This window comes from Lactuca serriola, chromosome 4, assembly GCF_051521515.1.
Source record: "Lactuca serriola cultivar US96UC23 chromosome 4, Lser_US96UC23_V15, whole genome shotgun sequence".
Lineage (NCBI taxonomy): Eukaryota > Viridiplantae > Streptophyta > Magnoliopsida > Asterales > Asteraceae > Lactuca > Lactuca serriola.
Window position 1 is genome coordinate 21,063,159 of NC_136411.1, and position 24,437 is coordinate 21,087,595.

The 24,437-nt window shown below is 30.1% G+C and overlaps 1 pseudogene; it reads right to left on the reverse strand.

Annotated features, from left to right (window-relative positions):
- Positions 1–787: 787 nt before the first annotated feature.
- Positions 788–22,278, reverse strand: LOC145098106 (protein ROOT INITIATION DEFECTIVE 3-like; annotated as a pseudogene).
- Positions 22,279–24,437: the final 2,159 nt, after the last annotated feature.

A 24,437-nucleotide genomic window follows, 5' to 3' on the forward strand; every position in this document is an offset into this window, starting at 1 on the left:
CATAAAATTTAATGTCATACAAATAATCGTTCCATGGAAAAATAAAACAAATCAATAGAAGTTGTAACAAAAATTTACAAACTAATTAGATACAAGAAATATAAAAAATATACCCTCAAATGATTTTCAAAGTCTAATCTCCATGTCAGCTCTTCAACTCACTTCTCCAGTTTGTCCTTAGCTTCTCTAAGGGCTCCAGCATCTCTTACACTTAGTGACAACATTCATAATTCTTTCCCAAGTGACACCTTTTTCGTGTTTGTTAATTCGCTTGTGCTTGCGTTGAGTAAAAGGTTCAAAAGATGTCCATCCCCAAGTGCACACAACAAGTAAGGTATCTGTAATTAAACATTAAACACTTTTTACAAATTTGCCCTCATAGATGAAGATAAAGATGAAGATGAGATGAGAATCATACCCCTTCAAAGCACAAAGAAGAACAGAACGTGGTATTATTTCGCCACCTAGATGTTCTTCAGTGATGATATTTAAATCAGGTAGTGAAAATATCTTGACACTAATATCAGTCCACATCCCAACTGCAGCAAGATTAGTATAATTTGGATTTTCACCAATGGGGTTTATGTGAAGACATGAGATATCATATTTTAGTTCTGCGTGCTTTTTTTTCTACTAAAACACCATCACCAATTTCAAGGTAAACCAGCCGGCCACCTCTAGTAACCAATAGCACTTGTTATGGAAATTAAAAAGGTTAGTCAAACTTATTTATTAAATGACCAAAATACCCTTAGTTATACCTGAGTAGCGTTAACAGTGGCAACATTTATAGCGTTAACAGTGGAGGTGGTAATGTCACGTGTCTTCTTCCCATTGGACCTTGATTATTATTTGCTGTTGTTCAAGGGTAAAGCGCTACTAGTTGTTGCATAACAACAATATTGTTAACAGGACATGCCAAGTGCCAACACAACAAATAAATATATATATTTTTTTGTAACTAAAAGAAAAGTAGCTAAAATAATATTTAAATTTTTTTTACCTTTCGCGTGTTTAAAACACGAATGATATTACGAATTTTAGTGTCCCAAACATGAGCCATTCCATCCTCTGATCCAACAACCAATTGATATCCATCCAATGCAAAACCCAAAGAGCATATAGCCTTACTATATATTACAAATACAGTAAAAAAGTTGGAATTAGATTATTAATTTAACAATATTATATTGTAAAACAGTTTGGTTATCGCATACCTTTGATCAGATAATGTGCCAATGATATGTAAACCATAGTTGTTGTTGTTGTTGTTGGATGTGACTTGAGCATTGAGTTCTGCAATGTATATTTTCCCATCTCTCCCATAAGCATAAAAAACATGTTCCCCTTGATCTAATGCAACTACATCAATTATTGAAGGGAACACAATATTTCTCAACAATGTACCTCTAGTTAGGCTCCATACCTGTAATTTAAACAAGTTAATGAGGGTATTCACGACTTTTACGAATATTTATGCAATATGTACCTTGCAAGTACGATCTAGAGCAGCAGATAAGATAATTGCATTGGATCCTCCATAGCCCGTGACAATGTTAGTTACAGGTAAAGCATGACCAGTGAAACTGTACTCATACAGATGTCCTGCTCTCTGTTGTCCTTCCTCATCAAATATCCTGATCACAAGATGAAGAAAATGTATTATAGTAATAAACCCTAAAATTGCAACTCATGAATGTAAAAGGGTAAATGAGTAATTATACATACATCAGAAGTGAACAGAATCTAACAGTTCCATCCTCAAATCCAGAAATCAAAAGTGACTGATCATTAGAAAAGACCAAGCAAGTAACAAGCCTATAGTGACCATGCCATTTCTTTAATAATCTACCAGTTGCAACCTACAATAAATCAAAAGAAATAAAGAAAAGACTTGTAATAAGATCAGTTTTTATATGATTTTTGCACAGGTAGTTAACCCGATTAGGAAAAACAGTGAATTGTTGGAACCAAAGAGCAACAGTAAATCAGAATAACAAAGTTTTCAATATAATTTGAAGATAAATTCAAAATCGGCAAAAGAACCTTGTATTCTTTATGAGTAGAAAACTGAAATGAATTTACAACTCACCTCCCACAAGTAAATATGACCTGAAACTCCTCCTCCTACTATGTAAGTACCATCAGTATTGCAAGCAAGAAGATTGATTGTTTTTGCTGGAAAACTCTTTAACTTCTACCTGAGGCTGCAAACAACAAAAACCTGAACATAAATGTCAAATTTGATATTTTTCAAATGAATAAGCTATGAACTACATAAATAGTTATAGAGTTTAATGTAGTGAATGTTGGGTGATTAAAATCCTATCAGAATCTAGGCAACAGGAAGTAATTAAGAATTAAGCTATAATATTTCCTTTGCAATTCCTCTATATGTTGAAAACCTAATGGAACTAGTATATTTACATAGTTGCTTCTGTTACATTTATATTTATAACTTCTACTTTAATCAGTTTATTTATTATTATTATTATTATTATTACAAAACTAATAAGATGGTCACCAAGTAAAAACCTGGAACCATCTGCATCTACCTTTCCATATGCTCTAGTAATAGACTGCAAGTTTATGACACAATACATCAGTTAAAAATGAAAATATGTTGGCATTTTGTATATTTTTCCTCAAATATTAACATCAAATGATTAAAAGAGAAGAAAAGAAAAGATTGTTTAAAGCAAATTGAGAAACTATCAACTGTCAAGTGTATCTTGGATCTTGATAGCCAGTTTGTGCACCTCTTCCATAGGTTCCATTTGGATTGAAAGATAAATTATAATATGAAGTTGGCCTCACAGGGGTAGAAGCAGTGTTCCCCTTCACACCATTTGGGTTTCCTTTAGTTATGTACAAAGATAAAGCAGGTTCCTCTTTAGTTGCTGTGATCTCACCCTTTGGAGGAGCAGGAGAGTTCACCATATTGACCTACTATTGGCATAGGTGAGCCATCAGGAGAATGAGGTCCATATGGTGCATAACCATAACCATAAACACCCTGTAATGAAACCAAAAACAATATACAATGATAAACATGTTTTCAAGTCAAAATATAGATAAAACTTACAGAAGAAAATAGGTTCTTACATGAGATAAATCAACTCCATCAGGATTCACATATCTTGAGTAGTCATCCCAATCATTGGTAGTTCCATCGTAGCCTATATAACAGAAAAGGGAGATTGAGCAATTGCAGAAAAGGGAGAAAAGGGGTAAGAAGACTATACGCCATTGTTAATGTTTTATGATAAGAGATAAACGAAAGAGAACTTATTGTGACTGGATTAATGGAGTATACACCATGGTTGGCTCGATTATCTGACCTAGAACCAAAATCCCACCACCACCACCGTTTCCGACGAGACAATGAGAGAAAGCATCTGGAGCGATCCCTTTTGAAGAAAGTTGTGCGATTACAGAGAGTCCTTGTTGACCGAATTCAAAGATTCCGTCAATGGCTATATCGGGTTTGGTTAAATCCCCAGTTTAGGATGTGCTACATCGGGTTCATGAACTTGCCAAGTCAATTAGGGTTTTTTTTAATGAAAAATGAAAGGGGTTAATGGATTAGGATGAACTACCTGAATACGATAGATGTTGAAGCGTTTGATGGTTTTGAATCGCCGATGATTGTATCAAGTAGAAAAGTATCAGAATGGGATGCACAAGTAGAAAAGTAGAGAGAATGATGTCGTACCTGAGAAAACAAAGAAAAAGAAGGAGAAAGGGGGAGAAAGAACGGCTCCTACCTGAGATGCGTAGAGAGTAGAAGTAGGGATCGAATATGGAGGAGGAAATCACAATTGAAACTCGTATAATTTTTCCGATTAGGGTTTTATAGAGGAGAAGATGAGAAGTTTCAAAATCAAAATTAGAGGTAAGAATAGAGGAGAAAGAGGAACATGTATCATGTATTTGACATTCTTGATGGAATTGTTGCTCTCGACCTAGAGAATGATGGTTTTTACGGTTAGGGTTTTATCATACGAACGTGAAGCATGAGCACCTGTGACATGAATGATTTGATCTCAATTGACAGAAATAGAAACATTAGCATATCATGATGGGGGTTTTGTTATCGGTGTAGTACGACAGGAAAGAATGGTTGGAGAAGATGGTCGGAGACACTTGGCGGTGCGAGATCGGAGGTTGGATGGTAGTGCGATGCTGCTATGAAGAAGAAGGACCTAGGGCCTTTTCTTGCTAATTGGAAGAGGCGGGGGGTTTGATTTTTGGGATCCAATAGGTGGGTGAAATCCCACCTTAAAAAACGCGTGTTTCATTAAAAAATTATAAAGTGACACACTTAGATGACACACGTTTTATGAAAGGCGCCCTCCGCATTTCCTTTTTTCTTTTTCTGACACTAATTTTAGGGCACGCACAAATGCGTGTCCTCTATCCTTCAAAATTTGCAAAACTGACATTATTTTTTTTGGGCACGCAGAAATGCGCGTCCTCTATCAGCGAGTGTCATTGTTTGCGCGTCATTAAAGGGTTGTTTTCTAGTAGTGAATAATAATCAAAAGGTATGTAAACCCTAATCCTTTGTAATTTTCGATTATAGGAGGTTTCCTCAAAGTTCTTGATGTTCATAGATTGTTGTTATCAATAAAGAAAACTTAGATCCAAATAAGTTGCATGTGAGCTTAAGGGTTAAGTTTTTCCGCCACAATCTCTTATCTTGCTAGACTATTGTAGTACATATGTGACCTTCATAAGTGTAAGTGTGAAGTTATTGATGAGAATTGCATATGTGGATTGGAATACCATAGTCCTTGATAACTACTAAATTTTTGTTGACACGACTCGCATAGCTGTAAACCAATGTGCGGTTTTCGTATCATAATTGTTACACCTGGAACTATTGTAGATAGTAAGCATGAATGGTCGGAAATCCATGACTCCTAAAAACCAGTGAGCTTCCTTTAAATTTATAAGGATATATAGATGCACAAATATTTGGAGATAAGGTATTATTAGAGTACATGTCCGTTATAAGTGGCAAATATTTATTTATGATAGTTGTAAAACCAGAAGATTTTTTTTTTTATTTTATAGTAGCTAGCGAGCTTAATTGGGTTGTGCAAAAAAATAAAAAATAAAAAATAAAAAATAAAAAATAAAATCGTTTAGGTGTCATGGCGCGAAAATCACAATATAATTGTTCTTTCTCCGTAGCTCTTTGCTATTGTTTGTTTTTTATATACGAAAGAGTAAATTACTGAAATCACCCCTATGGTTTGGTTAAAATTGCACATTTGGTCTCTAACTTTTTTTTTTGCACTCGGATCGTTCCTGTGGTTTGATTTTGTTGCGCTTTTCGTCCCTGTGGTTTGATTTTGTTGCGCTTTTCGTCCCTGTGGTTTGATTTTGTTGTCTTTTCCGTCCCTTACATACATAAAGTTAGGGACCAAACATGCAACTTTTACCAAACCATAGGGACGAAAAACACAACAAAATCAAACCATAGGAACGATCCGAGTGCAAAAAAAAGTTAGGGACCAAACGCATAATTTGGACCAAACCACACGGAGAATAATTTACTCTATATGAAATTTCATCCGTTCTAAATAAATAAAGATATATAGTTAAAAATGAACATACAAAAACATGTTTGAAAAATATATGCTAAATGTCTCGTGAGCTTAAATAAGTTATTTCATATAATATTTTTTAAAATTAACCTATAAACTAACTTAATTGTCTCCCCGTATATTTTAATATAATAAACTTTTAAAAAGTAATTAGATTATATAGATCCAAATTTCCTACACTCCCACCCAATGAAGAAGAAAATCCCACAATCCACATGTTTATTTCACCTTTCCAACTTTATATTGGAGTCAGATGTGTACTACCTATTCAACATAGGTTTTTAAATCACATTACTTTTAATCTTATTTATTATTTTATTTAAGATATGGTCATCAACATAAATCGAAACCTTTTTCCAAACAAAACAATAGAAAAGGAAATTATAGTCAGAATTTTAAAATATTATATGATGATTTAAAACATGATATTAACTACTTAATTATAATCAATATACGAATCGCTAGTTTTCAACTTGTTTGTTTTTCACTTATTTCCAGCCAACCTAGATCAAAGACATGTTTCTATATTTTTTTCTATTCATGTTTTAAGAAAATTACAAAATTTGATTTCTAACTGAATTAAATCTTTTGGACTATTGACTATTGACTAAACATTTAATTCAAGTAGAAATGTTTTGGACTATTTGACTATAAAACACTATCCAATTGAATTATCTAAATAATTTATACTTTTTCGTATAACCTAAAAAATAAAATGTTGAAAACTATTAGTTTATCTTTTATTTAATTTTCGATAAAAGTTTCGACCTTCACTTTTTAACTTTTAATTAACAACTTTTAGCTTTCAACTAACTATCGGTCTTCATCTACTATAAATACCATTACGAAATATACTTTAAGTCAGTTAACTTAAAAGTTCAAAATAAAATGAAAATGATGAGAACCAACAATATAATTTGCTTTTGTTAACAATATGAAAATGTATTTGATTTTTAATTCATAATAATAGCATATTTATATTTTTTACACATGATAACAAGCAACATACATGCATATTCTTTTAGTGATGATAACAAATTTCATCCGACACATTCCTGTTACAATAAAAATATATAATTATGTTTGAAAATATGGTAATCTGCGCGTTATTGTGGTTAAAATAAAACAAGTTTTACAAGCCTCACATGCTTATTGATAAAACTAGAGTACATTGATATAAAAATGTAAATATATATTACACGAGTAAATATAATATATTACTATTTTTAGGAATTTGTTTAATGAAGACATGTAGGTGTTTATTGTTTATCACATGTATACTTTAATAATAAAATATGAGGACAACTAAGATTAATTCAAATTTAGTTACATGTATGGGTATAACTACATATACGGAATTTGTGTTTTTATTTATTCAATGAAAGACATAAAATTTTTTATGCTAGGAAGATGTTAATGATATATAATATTCATTTTATCATATTATTATGCCCATTCATTTTCTTGATGTTTAAGCTAACCAAGCACGAAGCAAAATCAAACTAAACTTTTGACCATCTCTGCTTTAGAAGCTTCAATAATTGTTCGAAAATGAAAAAAATATAGGATATTTCTTTTCTCTTTTAAAAGTTGTAAACGAGGACTTACTAAATTTGTATCATTAATTATAGGAACTCATCTTGTTTGTTAGCAAAGTTAAACCATTTTTATTATATTTCATATCAATTTGTATTTTCTTTATTTTAGGTCATGCCATCTCATGAAAATTCATTTATTCTTAAATTGACATTAGACTTTAGATTCAATAGGCAGCGGTATCACGTGTGGACTTATTTCCTTAAGGTTGATAATTCAAACATTGTTTTGGATATATGTGAAATTATAAATAGTTTAAGAATAGATTAGATTATTAAAAAAACAATGAAAAGCAAAAACGCCATTATAGTCATTTACGAACTATGCTACATTCCTTGTAGTTTTTTAATAAATTCCTTTTAAAGGACTTAGCAGACCTTTTTTGAAGATAGAAACAACATAACGGATTAAACTTAAATACAATATTTTGTAGATTTTATAATTATAACAATATTCTAAAAGGGATGCATGAAGAAAGGTAGATGGAAAGTCAACATCCAACGTGGGGCAACAAAAATAATTCTTAAACTACATCAACACTTTCCAATATGAATATGAATATTGTCGGGTGGGCTATGAAAACGATTCCTTTTTTTTTCTTCAAAAAAAAAAAAAAAACAATGCAGTATGATATATATATATATATATATATATATATATATATATATATATATATATATATATATATATATATATATATATATTATCGTCGTCATATGAAACTAATTATGTTATTAATTTCCTAGAAGAAAACATTAATGATTTCAAAAGCTTGATTAAAAACAAATCGGGTCTAAAATTAGATTAGAAATAAATGGTATTTTCAAAGTTGCCATTAGAAGTTGAAAGAAAAAACAACGTAAAAAAAGAGAATATTGTTTCGCAAACATTTAAAAGAATATTTTATTGGCTTAAAAAATGATGTTAACCCATATGTGATTGGGAACTTGTGTACTTCCAACGATAAAATAGGTAAAAATTCAATAGATGCATACTTATGTATCAAACTATCAATGATAAGTTAGCAGGATATATATTAATGTACAATATGAACTCAAAATCTATAATTTTTTAATCAAAAGACTTTTAGGCCAGCCGTATCAATTTTTTTAAATATAAATGTTTTAGTTATCATCATACAACACAACGAAGGAGAAGGTAAACGGACAACAAGTTGTGTACAGTGCAATTAAAAAGTAAATTATATTTGCTGTTAAAAAATCTATAATTTTTTTTAATAAGTTCAAATTATTTCAAAATTAACCAATTAACAAATATAAAAATTAAATTCAGGCCATTTATTAAAAATAAAATATTGTAAGTTCTACGAAACATGTTGACAAAAAAAAAATTGATTTATACAAAATGGTTGCTGTAGAGTGAATACTACCTTTTATAGTGGTTTTAGAGTTGGGTCACTTGCACTTCAACATGTATGTATAACCCATTATAAAGTGTCCCCCATTTATTACCATCAATTTTGACTTATTAAAATACTTCAAAAAAAACTATATGATGTCAATTAAGGTTTTTTTTTTTTTTTTTTTTTTTTTTTTTTTTTTTTTTTTTGACTTTTTATAAAAGGATGATTGGTCTTTTCTCATAAGCAACATCTTCACATTATTATATTAATACAATTAACAATAAAGGTATTAAGAAAGTAGGTCTTAATACAAAATAGAATCTAGTTTTATTTGATCAGGATAAAAAAAAAAACCTTAATCAGATAACATACACTCATCCATACTATTGACATTGTTCTATATACAAAAGTAGGTTATAACATGTGGAAAGTAATGTTGCTTTTTATATTTAAGTTTTTATAAAAAGTCATAAATGTTAATCGATTATATTAAATAAAATACTAATTAAAATATTTATGTTTTTTATTTATGTCAAATTATAATTGTTGATTCAAATAAATATATGAAATTATTTTTCAAGATATATGATAATTTTTATTTGTGAATTAATGAAAAAGAAATGATATTGTAAAATGAAATGTTAAATTAATTACAAAAAATAAAACAACTACAATAAGTGAATATAATTAAAATTGATATATGACAAATAAAAAATTAAGTTGTTGAAATAAACATATATGAAAAAATATAATAAATTACAAATGAAAAATAAAAATAAAGTTTAATTATCAATCATATAAAAATTCCTAAAACAACATTTTTATGATTATATTTAGAAAAATAAATAAAAAATCGTTCGATAGTAAATTAATTTATTATTGATCGAACTTAATTGTCTTAATTCATATTTTTTTAAACAAATTAATATAAAAATATAAAAATAAGTATATATTGTACAATATTATACAATATGTATTTATTTTAAATATTATTAAAAAAAATTATGACTTTTATTTTCCAAATAATCAATTGATTATCACTACTCTCCACTGCTTAATCAAACAAAGTAGATTGTCACTTATAACATATTAGATTTGATTCGATAAAACATTATTACTTTTATTTACCAAATAATCAATTGATTATCGCAGATTCAACTATTTGTCTAATCATCATAATTTTGTGGTGCAATGGGTTTAATGGATACTAATTTGGCTATAACAATCTAAAAAGCTTGAGATCACCTAGATTTTTCTTAGTTAATACAATGGTTGGAGAAGCTCATAACATATTTTATTAGTTAAAGTCATAATTTAAATGAAGCATGTAATTAATGAAAATTAACTACCATTAAGATTTAAAAGTCACCAAATCCAAGAGGAGTCAAAATGTTTTCACTACCATATTAGAGAAAACACTTTCATGGTTGTGTGAACGAAAAACAATCACAAGAACCATTTGTTGCTTGTTAATTTGAAGATCTATTACGTAATCAAGAAATTAATCAACTAATTAAATATTTACATATCTAAACTCATAATTAAAGACACATGAATATAAATAGATGTTTTACTAGAAACTATTTTCATATAATACCATCAAAACCACTCATAATCAATTAATTATTCTATTGATTCACCCAATATTGAAAATAAAAACTAACTACTAATACTAGTAATAACAATAAAAATGATATAAATTATACCAATACCGATTACGAAACAAAAATGACAATGTTTCTTGAAATCATCACTTCTTGTTGCTCCAAAACTTCATTCATAATCCAAGTATTAATACAAAAATTAACCTAGCCTAATTTAAAGAAAATAATTCAAAAGACAATAAAATCAATGATAAAGATATCAATGATAATAGATTTGATTCCAAAAATAAAACAAAGAGAAATAAAGTGGAGACACCAAATAGGCGTCGTCCACTCTTCTTTTCTTTCTCCTGGCGAAATTAAGAATACCGAGATGAAGTGCCCTACTGCTTCTTTTGATGGCTACGTTTTTCCAACTCCACAGAGACAAATGGGTTAATACTCAAATTATACTGATCTGCTGGAAATAGTTCAGAATGGGCATATAAATTGGGTTGCTGAAGTATTAAGTAATGGGCTGCTATATGGGTTGTTAAATAAGATGTTGGATAGCCTACTGTGCTTTTGTTCATGAGGCTAAAAATTTGGTAGTTGTCGAGACCAACAAATAAAAAAAAGACTAAATACGACGACATACAAAAATAAATTGTAGTAGCGGTAATAGAGATCGAATCCACAGGGCTTGGTTCGAATCAAATATATGCATTCAGTTTCTACGAAATAAAAATATAAAATGATATGAGGGTTTTCAAAATGTTAAATGCGATAAAAAATATTTTACAAAAATAACAAAAATGGAAAAATACAAAATCTATAAAATAAAACATTCCAATATCGGGATAAATCACAAGTGCAACTATTTGACTAATCATCATAATTTTGTGGTGCAATGGGTTGAATGAATACTAATTTGGCTATAACAATCTAAGAAGCTTAAGACCACCTAGACTTTTCTTAGTTAATACAATGGTTAGAGAAGCTCATAACATATTTTCTTAGTTAAAGTCACAATTTCCATGAAACATGTAATTAATGAAAATTAACTAGCATTAAGATTTAAAAGTCACCAAATCCAAGAGGAGTTAAAATGGTTGTATTACCATGTTGGAAAAAATACTTTCATGATTGTGTGAAAGGAAAGCTATCACAAGAACCATTTGCCGTTTGTTAATTTGAGGATCTATTACGTAATCAAGAAATTAACCAACTAATTAAATATGACATCCCAATTTTCACGGCCAAAAAAGACCGATTTCGTTTATGCTTTTTAAAATAAAATCATATTAATCTTTCAAAAGGTGTTGCAAAATTTTTACCCCAAAACAAAATATGATAAAAATTTATCAAAGCGTTTATTAAAGAATGTATTTTCATTATATTACAAAACCTCAGGATGTCATGTTCCGATATAGACCAAAAACATAAACAATACGATATAGGCCTTACAACAGTTATTTACATATACTGGCCCATAATCTAAAATCTCTCGTCATCATCCAACTATGCTCTTGTTCCACTACTTGTAATATAAAAGTTGAGTGGGTCAGGCTTGAGAGTCTGGTAAGTATATAGAGTTTTCAACCTACAATAAATAAATTTATTAATTTTCATCAACCAACAATAAATTTATTAATTTCGTCAATCAACAATAAACCTGATTACCCATTCCCGTTACCCTCACTTTATGTCCCTAAACATCTAATAAAAAGGACCTAGCTTAAGGATCATTATCGGGGTAACAACACTGCTTAAGAGATACTTCTGCAGTTTCTTAAGGCTCCACCCTTAAGAATCCTCTAACATTAACTCATTCATTCCAAAGGATAGTCCTAAGGAATATGCATAAAGTCCATCCTTGCCAATAGCACAACTGCCAATGTTCTCTATTAGACACAGCTGCCAGGATATTTAGATTACAACTGGTGAACACTTAAATCAAAATACCTGATAAACACTCCGTTTAAAAATACTTAATGAACACCTAGTTCAAAAACATCTAGTGAACACTCCGTTCAAAAATACCCGATGAACACATAGTTCAAAAATACCTGATGAACACATAGTTCAAAAACACCTACGGGTTACAAGCCATGTTAATGTTCCACTGGACTGTCTAGAAAAGTCTGTGGTCGACATCTATATTCTGTTAGATGACTGGAACATCGTCAACATCGAGACCTCTCATCATTTTATTGCATCATACATTAACTATTTCATCTACCCATGTTATACCCAACATATTTGTAGATAAATTATATATATATATATATATATATATATATATATATATATATATATATATATATATATATAGTTTAAATCATTCTAAACATGTATAAAACATTCATTCAACATCCATCTCAAATAAACAAACAACATATATACACATAGCATGTATTTTATATAAAATATTTCATATCTATGTGTAAGATGAAAGTGACTATACACTCACTTTATTTGACGATAATTGGAAAACACTTCGTCCCTTAAAACAATCTTTTTCGATGAAACCAAGATGTTTTCTCAAAAACCGGGCTCTGTGTGGGCAGAGTTTCGACTAAAAAAAACTCGTTTTCTTGGAGGCTTCCGGGCTCTGGATTTTCTTTGGGTGCTAGGATGGTACCCTAGGCTTTGGGGGGTTTAGGATAGGCTAAAAGGAAAGCAGAAGGTGTAAAAGTGTGAAAATTGTAAACATAACTCGCCAGCCTCGCATCCTATTTATAGGAGGCTGATGTCTTGAATTACACTGGGCGTAATATCATGGTACGCGGGGCGTACTACTTCACCAGCCACTACGCTGGGCATACGAGACATGACGCCTGATCAGGTTCTGAGCTTCGGATGGGTCATAGCTACCAATACGCGTGCATCATGCGAAGGACTAGGGGTGATCGACTCCGGATCACGTGCACAAGTATGTTGGGCGTAATCCGAGTACGTTGGGCGTACACCTTCGGACCAGCCTCGGAATTTAGGCCTTAAACTTTAAAAATTCGTAACTTTCGCATACGGGCTCTGTTTCGACTTTCTTTATATCCATTGATTAGGTGAGAATATACTCTACAACTTTTTGTTTAGACTCCGTCGGCTAATTTTGACTTTATTTTTAAACTTATATTTCTAACAGACCGGGACATGAAAAGTCCGTTAAAAATTCATAACTTCTTTATCCGACGTCCGTTTTCGTCTGTCTTTTTACCATTTAACTACTATCAACAAGATCTTCAATTCTCGTTTAGGTTGTGTCGGCTAAAAATCGCTCGATCTATAATTCGAATTCCAGGCTGCATACTGTTATACCAAATCTTAGAAAATTCATAACTTTCTCATACGCAGTCAGATTTGGACATTCTTTTTATGCACACTCTTGATTTAGCGTATACTAAGACTTTCATTTAGATCACTAAGGCTAGCATTTTATCATAAATTCACTTTTTACTTCACACAGCGTCGTGCCGGTTCTGTCGTGAAACTTCGGTATGTCATAACTTTTTTGTTATAACTCAGATTTCAGTATTCTTTATATCTACTGAATCCTTGTTTCAACTACAACTTTCTTCATAGATGTTGGGTTTATCTAACATTTATTTTCGATGCTTATTTTTATCCTTAATTTATTAAATAATAATAATTAAGTGCAAGCACATAATACTCAAATAATACATCTTAATTACTTCAAAACAAGTTACAAAAGTTGACCAAGACTATTACATTATCATTAATGTCTAGCCTAGAAACACGGACGTTACATTAAACATTCACACATCTAAACTCATGATTAAAGACATATGAACATAAATAGATGTTTGACTAGAAAATATTTTCATACCATACTATCAAAACCACATAAAACTATTCTTCATCAATTAATTGCTCCATAGATTCACCCAATATTAAAAAAAAACTAACTACACATAATAATGATGACAATAAAAATGATATAAATTATACAAATATCGATTACGAAACGAAGATGACAAAACTTTTTTAAAATCGTCACTTCTTGTTGCTCCAAAAACTTCGTCCATAATCAAAGTATTAATACAAAAATACCCAATCTAATCTAAAGAAAATAACTAATTCATTAACAAATTATGATTGTGAAATCATAAATGCAATGTTCAAAAAATAAGAAAAATAAATCAGGAATAATAAAAAAAAATAAATGGGGAGTTCAACACAGAAGAGAGAGGGTACTCTCCACTTGCGCCGTCTCTTATTTTTCTTTCCTGCCGGCGAAAAAAACAATAACTCAAATGCCCTAGTGTTTCTTTTTGATTGTTGCGCTCTCTACTCCACACAAGACAAAAGGCTTAATTAACTTGCTCATGGGCTGCTGGAAAATACATTTGGGCTTCTGATATTGGGCTATTTAAAATCTGAAAATGGGCTGCCAAACCTAAAGCTGGCAGCTTCCTGTTCTGATGTTCACGAGGCCAACTACCCGACCAAAACTTGTCTGAATCCATTTCTTTTTGGTGAGATCGAAGATTAACAAGTTGGGAAGATGTCTATAGATTTTCTGCTCAATCGGACAACGTTTTCCCCTCCGTCTGATCGCTTGAAAAAGGTCTTGCAATGCTGTCAAAATCTGAAAAATAAATTTATATTGCTTTGTTTTTCTTTTTGCTCCCGGATTTTGCTACGAGATTTCAATCGTGGTTGCAAGGCATTCAATGTGGCTTTAACAATGCTACAGAATACCATCTTGCTCGTACAAATCTGGACAAAATAACTTAAACGAGTAAAAATATTCAAAACAATAAATTTAACAATCTAACGTAAAAAGAATATTAGAAATGTAAAAAGTAAAAGAAAACGATTGCTAAAATATATTCAAATAATCAAGTTATCACCAAGCTTAACTTTTCCTTGTCCTCAAGGAAAACAATATGGAAAAGTCAAACCGAAGAAACACAACAAAAATAAAAAAAAACGACAATGCAAATTTATCAAGACACATAACTTTTTTTTTTCAAATACTTCATAAAAATAAAAAATAAATAAATAATAAAACTAAACCAAGATTATGTAAGTTACAATTAAGATACCGGCTTAATAGTCATGCAAAAAAAATCCAACTTATACCTAATTGTTGAAACAAAAGTCGAAATTGGAAATTTCATCAAAATGGGGACAGACAACATAACTACTAAGCCTAACATGTGAAATTTCAACAAACATAAACTAACTAAATAAACATAAAGTACCTTCTAAACACAAATTATTATACTAATGCAGTATGAGAATGCTAAAAAAATGTTTTTTTTACATATAAAAACATGAAATTAACTAAACACAATGCATAAAAAAAATTATCCTAAATGAAAAAAAAAATGAAAAGAACAAAAGTAAAATAAATAAATCATCCTATGTAAAATTAGTACAAAATTTTTCGAACTACATTTTAAAACAACAGTGCTTCTGTTCTGAGGCTAAAAACCATATTAAAACGATTACGAAACGAAGATGACAAAGCTTCTTGAAATCATCACTTCTTGTTGCTCCAAAAACTCCATTCATAATCAAAATATTAATAAAAAAAAATTAACCTAACCTAATTTAAAGAAAATAATTCAAAAGACAATAAAATCAATGATAAAGATATCAATGATAATAGTGTTTGATTCCAAAAATAAAACAAAGAGAAATAAAGTGGAGACACCAAAGAGGCGCCCGTCCACTCTTCTTTTCTTTCTGCCGGCGAAATTAAGAATACGATGATGAAGTGCCCTATTACTTCTTTTGATGGCTGCGTTTTTCCAACTCCACATAGACAAATTAGCTGATACTCAAATTAGATTGATCTTCTGGAAATAGTTGAGAATGGGCTTATAAATTGGGCTGCTGAAGTATTAAGTAATGGGTTGCTATATGGGCTGTTAAATAAGATGCTGGATAACCTACTATGTTCTGTTCATGAGGCTAAAAATCATATCAAAACTTGTCGGAATCCACTCATTTTCAGTGAGATCGAAGATTAACGAGTTGGGAAGACGTCTGTCAATTTTCAGCTCAATCAGACAACGTTTGCCCCACCTGATCACTTGAAAAAGTCGTGCAATGTTGTCAAAATCCGAAAAATTAATTTATATCACTTTGTTTTTCTTTTTGCTCCCAGATTTTGCTACGAGATTTCAATCGTGGTTGCAAGGCATTCAATGTGTCTTTAACAATGCTACAAAATACCATCTTGTTCGTACAAATTTGCACAAAATAACTTAAACGAGTAAAAATTAAAAGAAAACAATTACTAAAATATATACAAATAATCAAGTTATCAAAATTACATGATATTGTTTGAGTTTCCAGTTGATTAGAATTGTGAATTGTTGGCGAGGCACCAATCATATTATCAAATGTCGGATGACACTTGCGCTTCTGTTTCCGGTACATGAGTGAGTTAGATACAAAGATGGCGGGGTATGGTCACACATATCCAGTGAAGAGAGAAGATTTTTTGGATTACTTGAGGATTGATTGTAAGATTGTATTCAAGGTAAGCCACCGTTCAAAGTTATTTCGAATTGTAGGTTAAAATTAGGATTCCACTTGAGCCTTTAGTCTATCAATTGGTCATGTTCAAGATAGTATACAAATTCCTATGAACCTATCACAGAATCAGCAACTTATATTGACAATTTTCATCGAATAAACGACAATCAAAGGAAAAAAAATATGTATCTTATGCAAAATCATATTACATGTGAAAATGCCCCAATAGCATTGAAGCAAAAACATAATTTATGATTCATACAAGGAATAAAGAACAAACAACAACGTGATGTCTCCAATATGCCTGCTTATTATGACAAAACAAATAAACTTACACAATTATAATGCAGGAAATTCTAAACTGCAAGATGATTTATCCATAAAAAACGTAGCACGAAGAGAAAAAACTAAAAGATTGAGAATATGATGTTTTGTTACAAATGGAGGCTAAGAAGGGATTCAAAAAAACAAAGGATACCAGGAAAAAATTCAAAATATTTCGTTTTATAATTTCGAAATATATGGTAATATATTATTTATAGCAAAATATACAAGATTAGGTGATGAAAGAACGGAATTCTTATAATTTGGGATGACTTTATAAGTTTACTAGGTTAAAACCCGTGGAAACCCACGGGTTTTAATTTTAAATAGAATTAAAACTTGTTGAAATCCGTTTTAAAAAGAAAAAACAATATTCATAATTAAAAATCATAATGACTAACTAAATATTTGCAATAAAAAAAATATTAAAATCGTAATAACTAACTAAATATTTAAAATAATATATTGTTTAATATAAAAAATAATATTTAACTTAAAAGGAAGAATGTTTTTTTATTTTAGAATCTCTTTCACTTTCTTCACTATAATTTTCTTCGCTTAATGTTTTTTTTTTGTAAAAATGTGGGTTTAATATCTAATATGTTAAATATAAAATTAATGTACAAACATATATAAATAACGAAAAATAAGCTAAACGAGTTTGTTAAGAATAACTGTAACATGAATTCATCAATCACACGTTTAATTAACAAGTACAACTGAAATTATAACTAAAAATTTTAAAAAACAAAATAAAATATTTAAGTATATTTTTTCTTATAAATACACAATTATATATAATCTTTGACACAAAAAAATTGATTGATAACTTAAACTCAACATAACATTTAATTAATTAGAATTCAACATTAAGGAATGAGAGACAAAAAAACTTATATAGTTATGAACATTTACATTTACCTTTAATGTTACTTTTTAAAATTGTTTAAACATGTATTGTATATTGATAGAAATAAATAAACAAATAAAGAATTAATAAAGAAAAGTTAAAAGAGTTAACAAAGAAAAAACAGGGAAAAAGGATGTTTTCCACATGAAGTTCTAACCTTCTAAACATTTTCCTTCATTTTTTTGGCATAATCACTGAAATGACCAAGATTAGTGGCTCCATTTTAACAAATAAAACACAATGTTGATACTGAATAAAACTTGGAACAATTGACGTAAGATCATATCTTTTTGCAAGATTACATTTTTGCACAACAAGCCTTGATCAAGAATTGATGTTATCAATTGTACAATTATCATCAAATTATGTTTTAACTTTTAAGACATGCAATTTCACTATTATCTAAAAATAAAAAAAGAAATCATTCCTTATGGAATTAATCCATTATTTTATTTTGTATAGCTTGGCTACGTACGTAACTGCATCACATATAATGATTGCCACCTGAGTTAACAATTCCTTTTAGTTAAGTTTTCTAATATAAGGAGGCTATTCTTTCCTTTATCAACTAAAGAATCTCTTAAAACCAAGTATTGTACAAAATAAAGATAACAACATCCATTTCCATCTTAGGACAAGAACATGTAGAACTAAATTATAAATTTAATTGATCAAATATCATGTCATGCCTACTATACATACACAAAATGCCAACTCCAAGTAAGTAATAAAAGAGGAAATTGGAGGAAGAGAGAACCAAGATTCTATAGATATGGCAATTGGAGGATATATATAAACCCAACATGAAGTTCCATCATCACTAAACCCGGACATAATTAGTTATTATTAACAAAAGAAAAAAACAGAATATGATTCAACTGTATCATGTTGATTAAAATATATTAAATAGGAAAGAGACACAAGGCACATACATGCACACTATTCTTCTTGCAGATGGTGGATATAAGCTTTCGAATTGGACTATTTTCCTTGTGTCCACTGGTTTGATGGCAAAAACAAAGAAATTACAAGAAAAATTCTAAAATCAGGCAACAAAACCAATAGACACACTAAACCAAAACAGGTACATAGAAAATACATGCTCTGTCATCATCCCCGTTGAGGAATGAGCCTGCCATATTTGATTGTAGGGTTGTCTGGTGAATCTGGATTCCACCTCAAAACAACCTCTGTAGTAATTTAAAAACCTCATTTTTAATATATTACTATGTCATAGAGTAGTAGACAATAATTCACACCTCAATGGGATTAACATTACTTTTAAAATCCTTACTGTAGCTTATCATCTTCGGGTCGTAGTTTCTAGAATCATAGCATAATACTTTCAACTTTTTCTTTATCATTACCATCATTATTTTTGTAATGAACACCATCAATCATAAGGGTAAGTTTGTGATTTTGAATGAATGTTAGCGAATCTTTATCTGATTAATCTTATCATGCATCAAAGAATGCAAGAATAAGACCATTAAATACATCATGCATCAAACAATCAGACTTACATCATGCCCAAAGCAAATGTTGCAGCCATTGACACTATGTTTTGAATAAATACTTAATTACCGAAAGCACAATTCCAAAGGGATAAAGTAGACAACACGGTCAATTTCTCATGGTACTAACAGTAACTATTACTCCATTCCCATAAAAAGATATATTATAACCTCTGAGGTCAAATTTATAACGCCTCAAACTTAATTATCAGTTTTTTGTCAATTTAATCAAATTGTTCTATAGAACATTGTAGATTTTATTGCATTTTTTATCAGGTTGTACTTTGATTGGGTTTTTTCAAGAACCAAAGGCCTAAAGCTTGATAGTAAGGAATTGGAGTGTGAATATTATTAAAGGGTACATTTGGATTCAGTTTAAATTTAACAATTTTCTCAAGCAATAATAAGGCATAATCGAAAGTATAAAAGTAGGACAACTTCAAAACAAACTATTGTCCAACTCCATATGCTATAACTTATATGGAATTTTAATTCTTTTACATTTTAAACAATCAAAATCCAGTATATTTGAGAAATTATAACTTTCGCTGTTTTGCATATCTATTTATTTTTCATTTTTGATAACATACAAGACAAAATCAAGTACTCACTATGAAATTAATCCAGAAAATATAAATGGAATAAAATCTACAAACTTAAAGCAATTGTAATTGACTTAGACATTTCATCAAACGGTTAACCTACAAACTTAAAAACTAAAAGTTTCATCAAGCAAATTTAATATATTCATCACATGTACTGTAAAATGGAAGAAGATGAATGATAATTATACTAAACTCAATTTTTGAAACTGACAATGGTTTACAGAGTTCGTGGATAGTAGTTTTCGTTACCATGTAATCTCTTATCGGCATCCTTCCGGGCTCTATTCAACAAAAAGCTTTAATCAAAACATAATACCAAAAGAGCAGCATAAAAAGTAATTAAACCGCATTTTTGTAGAAACTATAAAGAGAAAGGAAGAAATAGAGATTAAAGGTGCTATGGAATTCTTGATCTTTTGCTATCGCATTCGAAATTGATCGCGGATAATTTGGTATATCAATTGAAACGTCAATACATAACTTTAATTCGGAAAAAAAAAATTGAAAGTCCAATGCCATTTATTGTATACTCGTGAAGTTTTTTTTCCCGTTTTTCTGTAAAAGATGTAGAATTTCAGGGGTAAATCAGTCACACACAACAAATCAGTATACCTTCTTATGGAAAAACTGTTAAAAATCAAATTTCTATAAAGTACAATGACATGTTCAGCATATTTTTTAATGTTTCATTGATTAATTTATTTTTCTATATAAAATGCAGAAAAAAAAAGATAATATGACAGAAATGTGATTGATTATAAAACTCAATGGCTAAATAAATTAACTGGAAGTAAAACTTAATGGCAGCTTGAGAGTTTACATAAATTAATGCGAATGGATTAGGAAACAAGCTTGATCTTTCTTAGAATTTTATCCCCTTTTATTACATCCAATGTTATAGTCTGGGATCATGAACATCAATGCAATAGCTCTTACAGGGGCAAAAAAGTCCACCGTTGCCATTATAAGCTTGCATATGAATCTAAATTTAAGCCAAATGTAGTAGCTACCAAAAAACACAATTGTTTCAGTAACCAAATTGGAAAAACAGTCAGTCCCCAATTTTAATTTTATCCTTAAGGAAGAGTCAAAATATATGGAAGCTTGTACATATTCCTTGGTGAAAAAAATGTAGAAAGTTGAGAGATGAAGTATGTGACCTAATCTTCCGTAATTAGAATAACGGTAGAATACTAGAATTAATATGGATCAACCATATATCATCAAGTCAATCCCCCACCCCCTCAGAAACTTAAGAAATGTGAAATTGATACAAATGCCCATGATACCACTTAAACCTGAAAGCTTTATTCTATTTATGCCTTTAATATGGTCTTAAGCACATAAAATTACAATTTTTTAAGAAATTCATTATGACATGATAAGATTGCATAATTTTCATTTGCACATCTTTTTTACTTTCATTTCCAATTTTACTTCTTTTAAGAAAATCACAAGAAGCTGGTTAGATTGTCTCAAGCTTTTTTGACTCACTTACTAGAAAATTACGTTGATTTAGATTAGTATTTTATATTCATCCACATACCAAATGAGTAATTTTACTAATTCTTTTCAAATCAAATGAGTGAAATAAAAAACTTTTTTAAGAATCTAACGCATCAGTACTTACTGAAACTTTGTACTTTAGTTTTAATTACAAGGAAATAAATCACAAAGAAATTCTTGTGAAAATTATGTTTATTAATGAATATTCGATTTAAATTTCTAATTTATCAAGAACTTGTAAAAAGAAATATCCATTGTGGAATCTAAGTAAATCTTAAACTTTTCTAATGTATATATATTAAGAATATCATACTAAAAGCCCTAATTTTAAAATATAATCATATGAATTCGCAAAATAATCAATAGCAAAGACCGTACATGTTTAAAAATTATCCATTTGAATGTAAGTAACATGACTAACCTGTCTCTAACATTAGCTTCTTCGACATTAGCTAACAGGCGTTGAACTACAACAACATGAGAAAAAAAAAGAGATTAGGGCAGATGTGTTAATAATGAGAGACGTGGAGAAATCTCAATGAGGATGGATAGAAAATTGGGTTAGAAATTGAAAAGACTAAGAAGAAGAATACGAATTCACCTTGTTATAAAACCAAGACAAAAGTTGATCTGAGCCGACCATTTTGTTTCTTTGCATAAAAAAATCTAAAGGATGAAGAAGAAACGCCAGGATTCAACACCATCGAAAACACTAAACACCACAAAATCACCACCGTAACACCCATTACTGTCACCAATCGCAACCCTTAAGCCACCACCACTACCAACCACCGAGCACCATCACCTTCTACCTACCGCCTCCTCTATCTGAAAACAGCCGTATACCTCACTTTCTCATATGTGTTATCACTACTGCCAGCACCACAAACCACTTTCCACTTAAATACCATTCTTTTACCACCATTGCTCAAGCCGGATTTCACCATGGAACCAATCGAACCAAGAGAGAAACAAAATAAGCAGAAAGGGGCCCATAATTAGGGATTTCAAAAACGATATTCAAATTTCACTTTCTCATAGAGGTTGAAGAAATAACGGGATTAGAGATGGAGATTTTAAATTGGCAAAATTTAAGGAAATCAATAGAAGCGTTTCCGATTTTGAAGCAATCATATGGTCATTTTCGAAAAATCACTTTGAGAGAATGGGCGGGAAAAGAAGCTTGGAAGGGGCTATTTGATTGAGACGTTGCATATTAGTTCTGTTTTATTAGGATTGGGGATTTTCAACCTTTTTTCAAATTTTTTTGAAAAATATATAACCAATAATGTATTACCCTTATCTTACATGTTTAAATTGTATTTTTATGAACACCGCATGCCTATAATAACATATAGTATTATATTTTTCAAATTCATAATTTTGGTCGATTAATTTTGGTTGAATAAGTAATTGAATTTATATTAAAAAAATAGTGATATATTTAGTATTCACAATGAGAACTCTGGGAATAGCCTTAAAGCTAAAGTTCAGAATAAGTACATAATGAATAAAATGGTTTCAGAAAAAGCAAACCCTTTAGAAAAAGATCCGTTTGAATATGAAATAGGTAAGTTTCCAAGTAATTATTATATTTCTTGTTTGCATTCTCCAAAATGAAAACTTTCAATTGGAATAAACAAATACACGAAATAAATTGATTACCAGGCACATGAAAATGTGTAGGGGTAAAGTGGTCACTCCATCAAACTACTTTGTTATAATGTGTTTTGAATGGTAGTTTTTGAACCATGGATCATTATCTAGGAAGGCTGGTTTAATTCTTGCATGGTGCAAGGATCGAACCCAGACCACTTGGGAACTGAACCAACGTCCTTACCAGTCAATTTAATACAGTAGCTGATTTAATTGGGTATGTATCACAGCAGGGAAGCCACAGGAAGAACATGAAGGTCTTGATCAGCATATGTTATGGTACACTCTAGGAGATTTGGAAGGCTAGGAACGAATGGTTATTCAAAAGACTACCAACTACTCCCCCAAAGGTTGCTGATAATATCCAATCGGTGGTATACATGTGGTTGAAATACAGGAGCTCCGCAAAGATATGTGAATGGGCTGTTTGGTGCTCATGCCCTTTTAATTAATTGAACTCCAATGTAATGCAGTAGGTGATGCTAATGATGTAAACTGAAACTATATGTTCCCTGCTAGCTCCTTGCAAGTCGGGATTTTTTTGTTTCCTTTCTTATTTAATATATTTGCCGGTTCCAAAAAAAGGATCATTATCCATACAATCAGAAGTCACATACATACATAAATAAGCACACACTTCACCCCGTTTGGATTTGATGATTTTTTGTAATTTATATAGAAAGGAACAATTAACATGAACCATATATGTATTTTGAACCAACGATCATTTATGCTTTTACCTATACATATAGTTCCACACAATCACACTCAAATAACTAATCATAAATGCAATTCTTTTTTATACAAACTATCGGTAATAAAAAAACATTAAATTTGAATTAGTAAGACTAAGGATTTTTAAAACAACATTTTTCTAGTACTAATATTGAAATGAGGAATAAATATGTAAATTAAATAATAACATACCAAACATTAAAAGATATATGACATGATAGTTTTATCATGTTATAAATGTAAAATAAAAATTTATAAACTTTGTTTGTTAATTAAATAAATTATACAAATATCATTAAGACGTGGGAGTCTTATACATCATTAGCCATGTGTTTATGCGTAATTAAGTGAATTAAAGCTATATTCGAAGTAAGAGGTATATCTTTATCAATGTGAAAGCTAAATTGATTAACTATTTAATAATTGAATAAATTATAGAAATACCATAGTATTAGCATGTGGGAATCTTAAACATCTTAAGTAAATTTTCATAATATGATTTTGCTGTCAACCT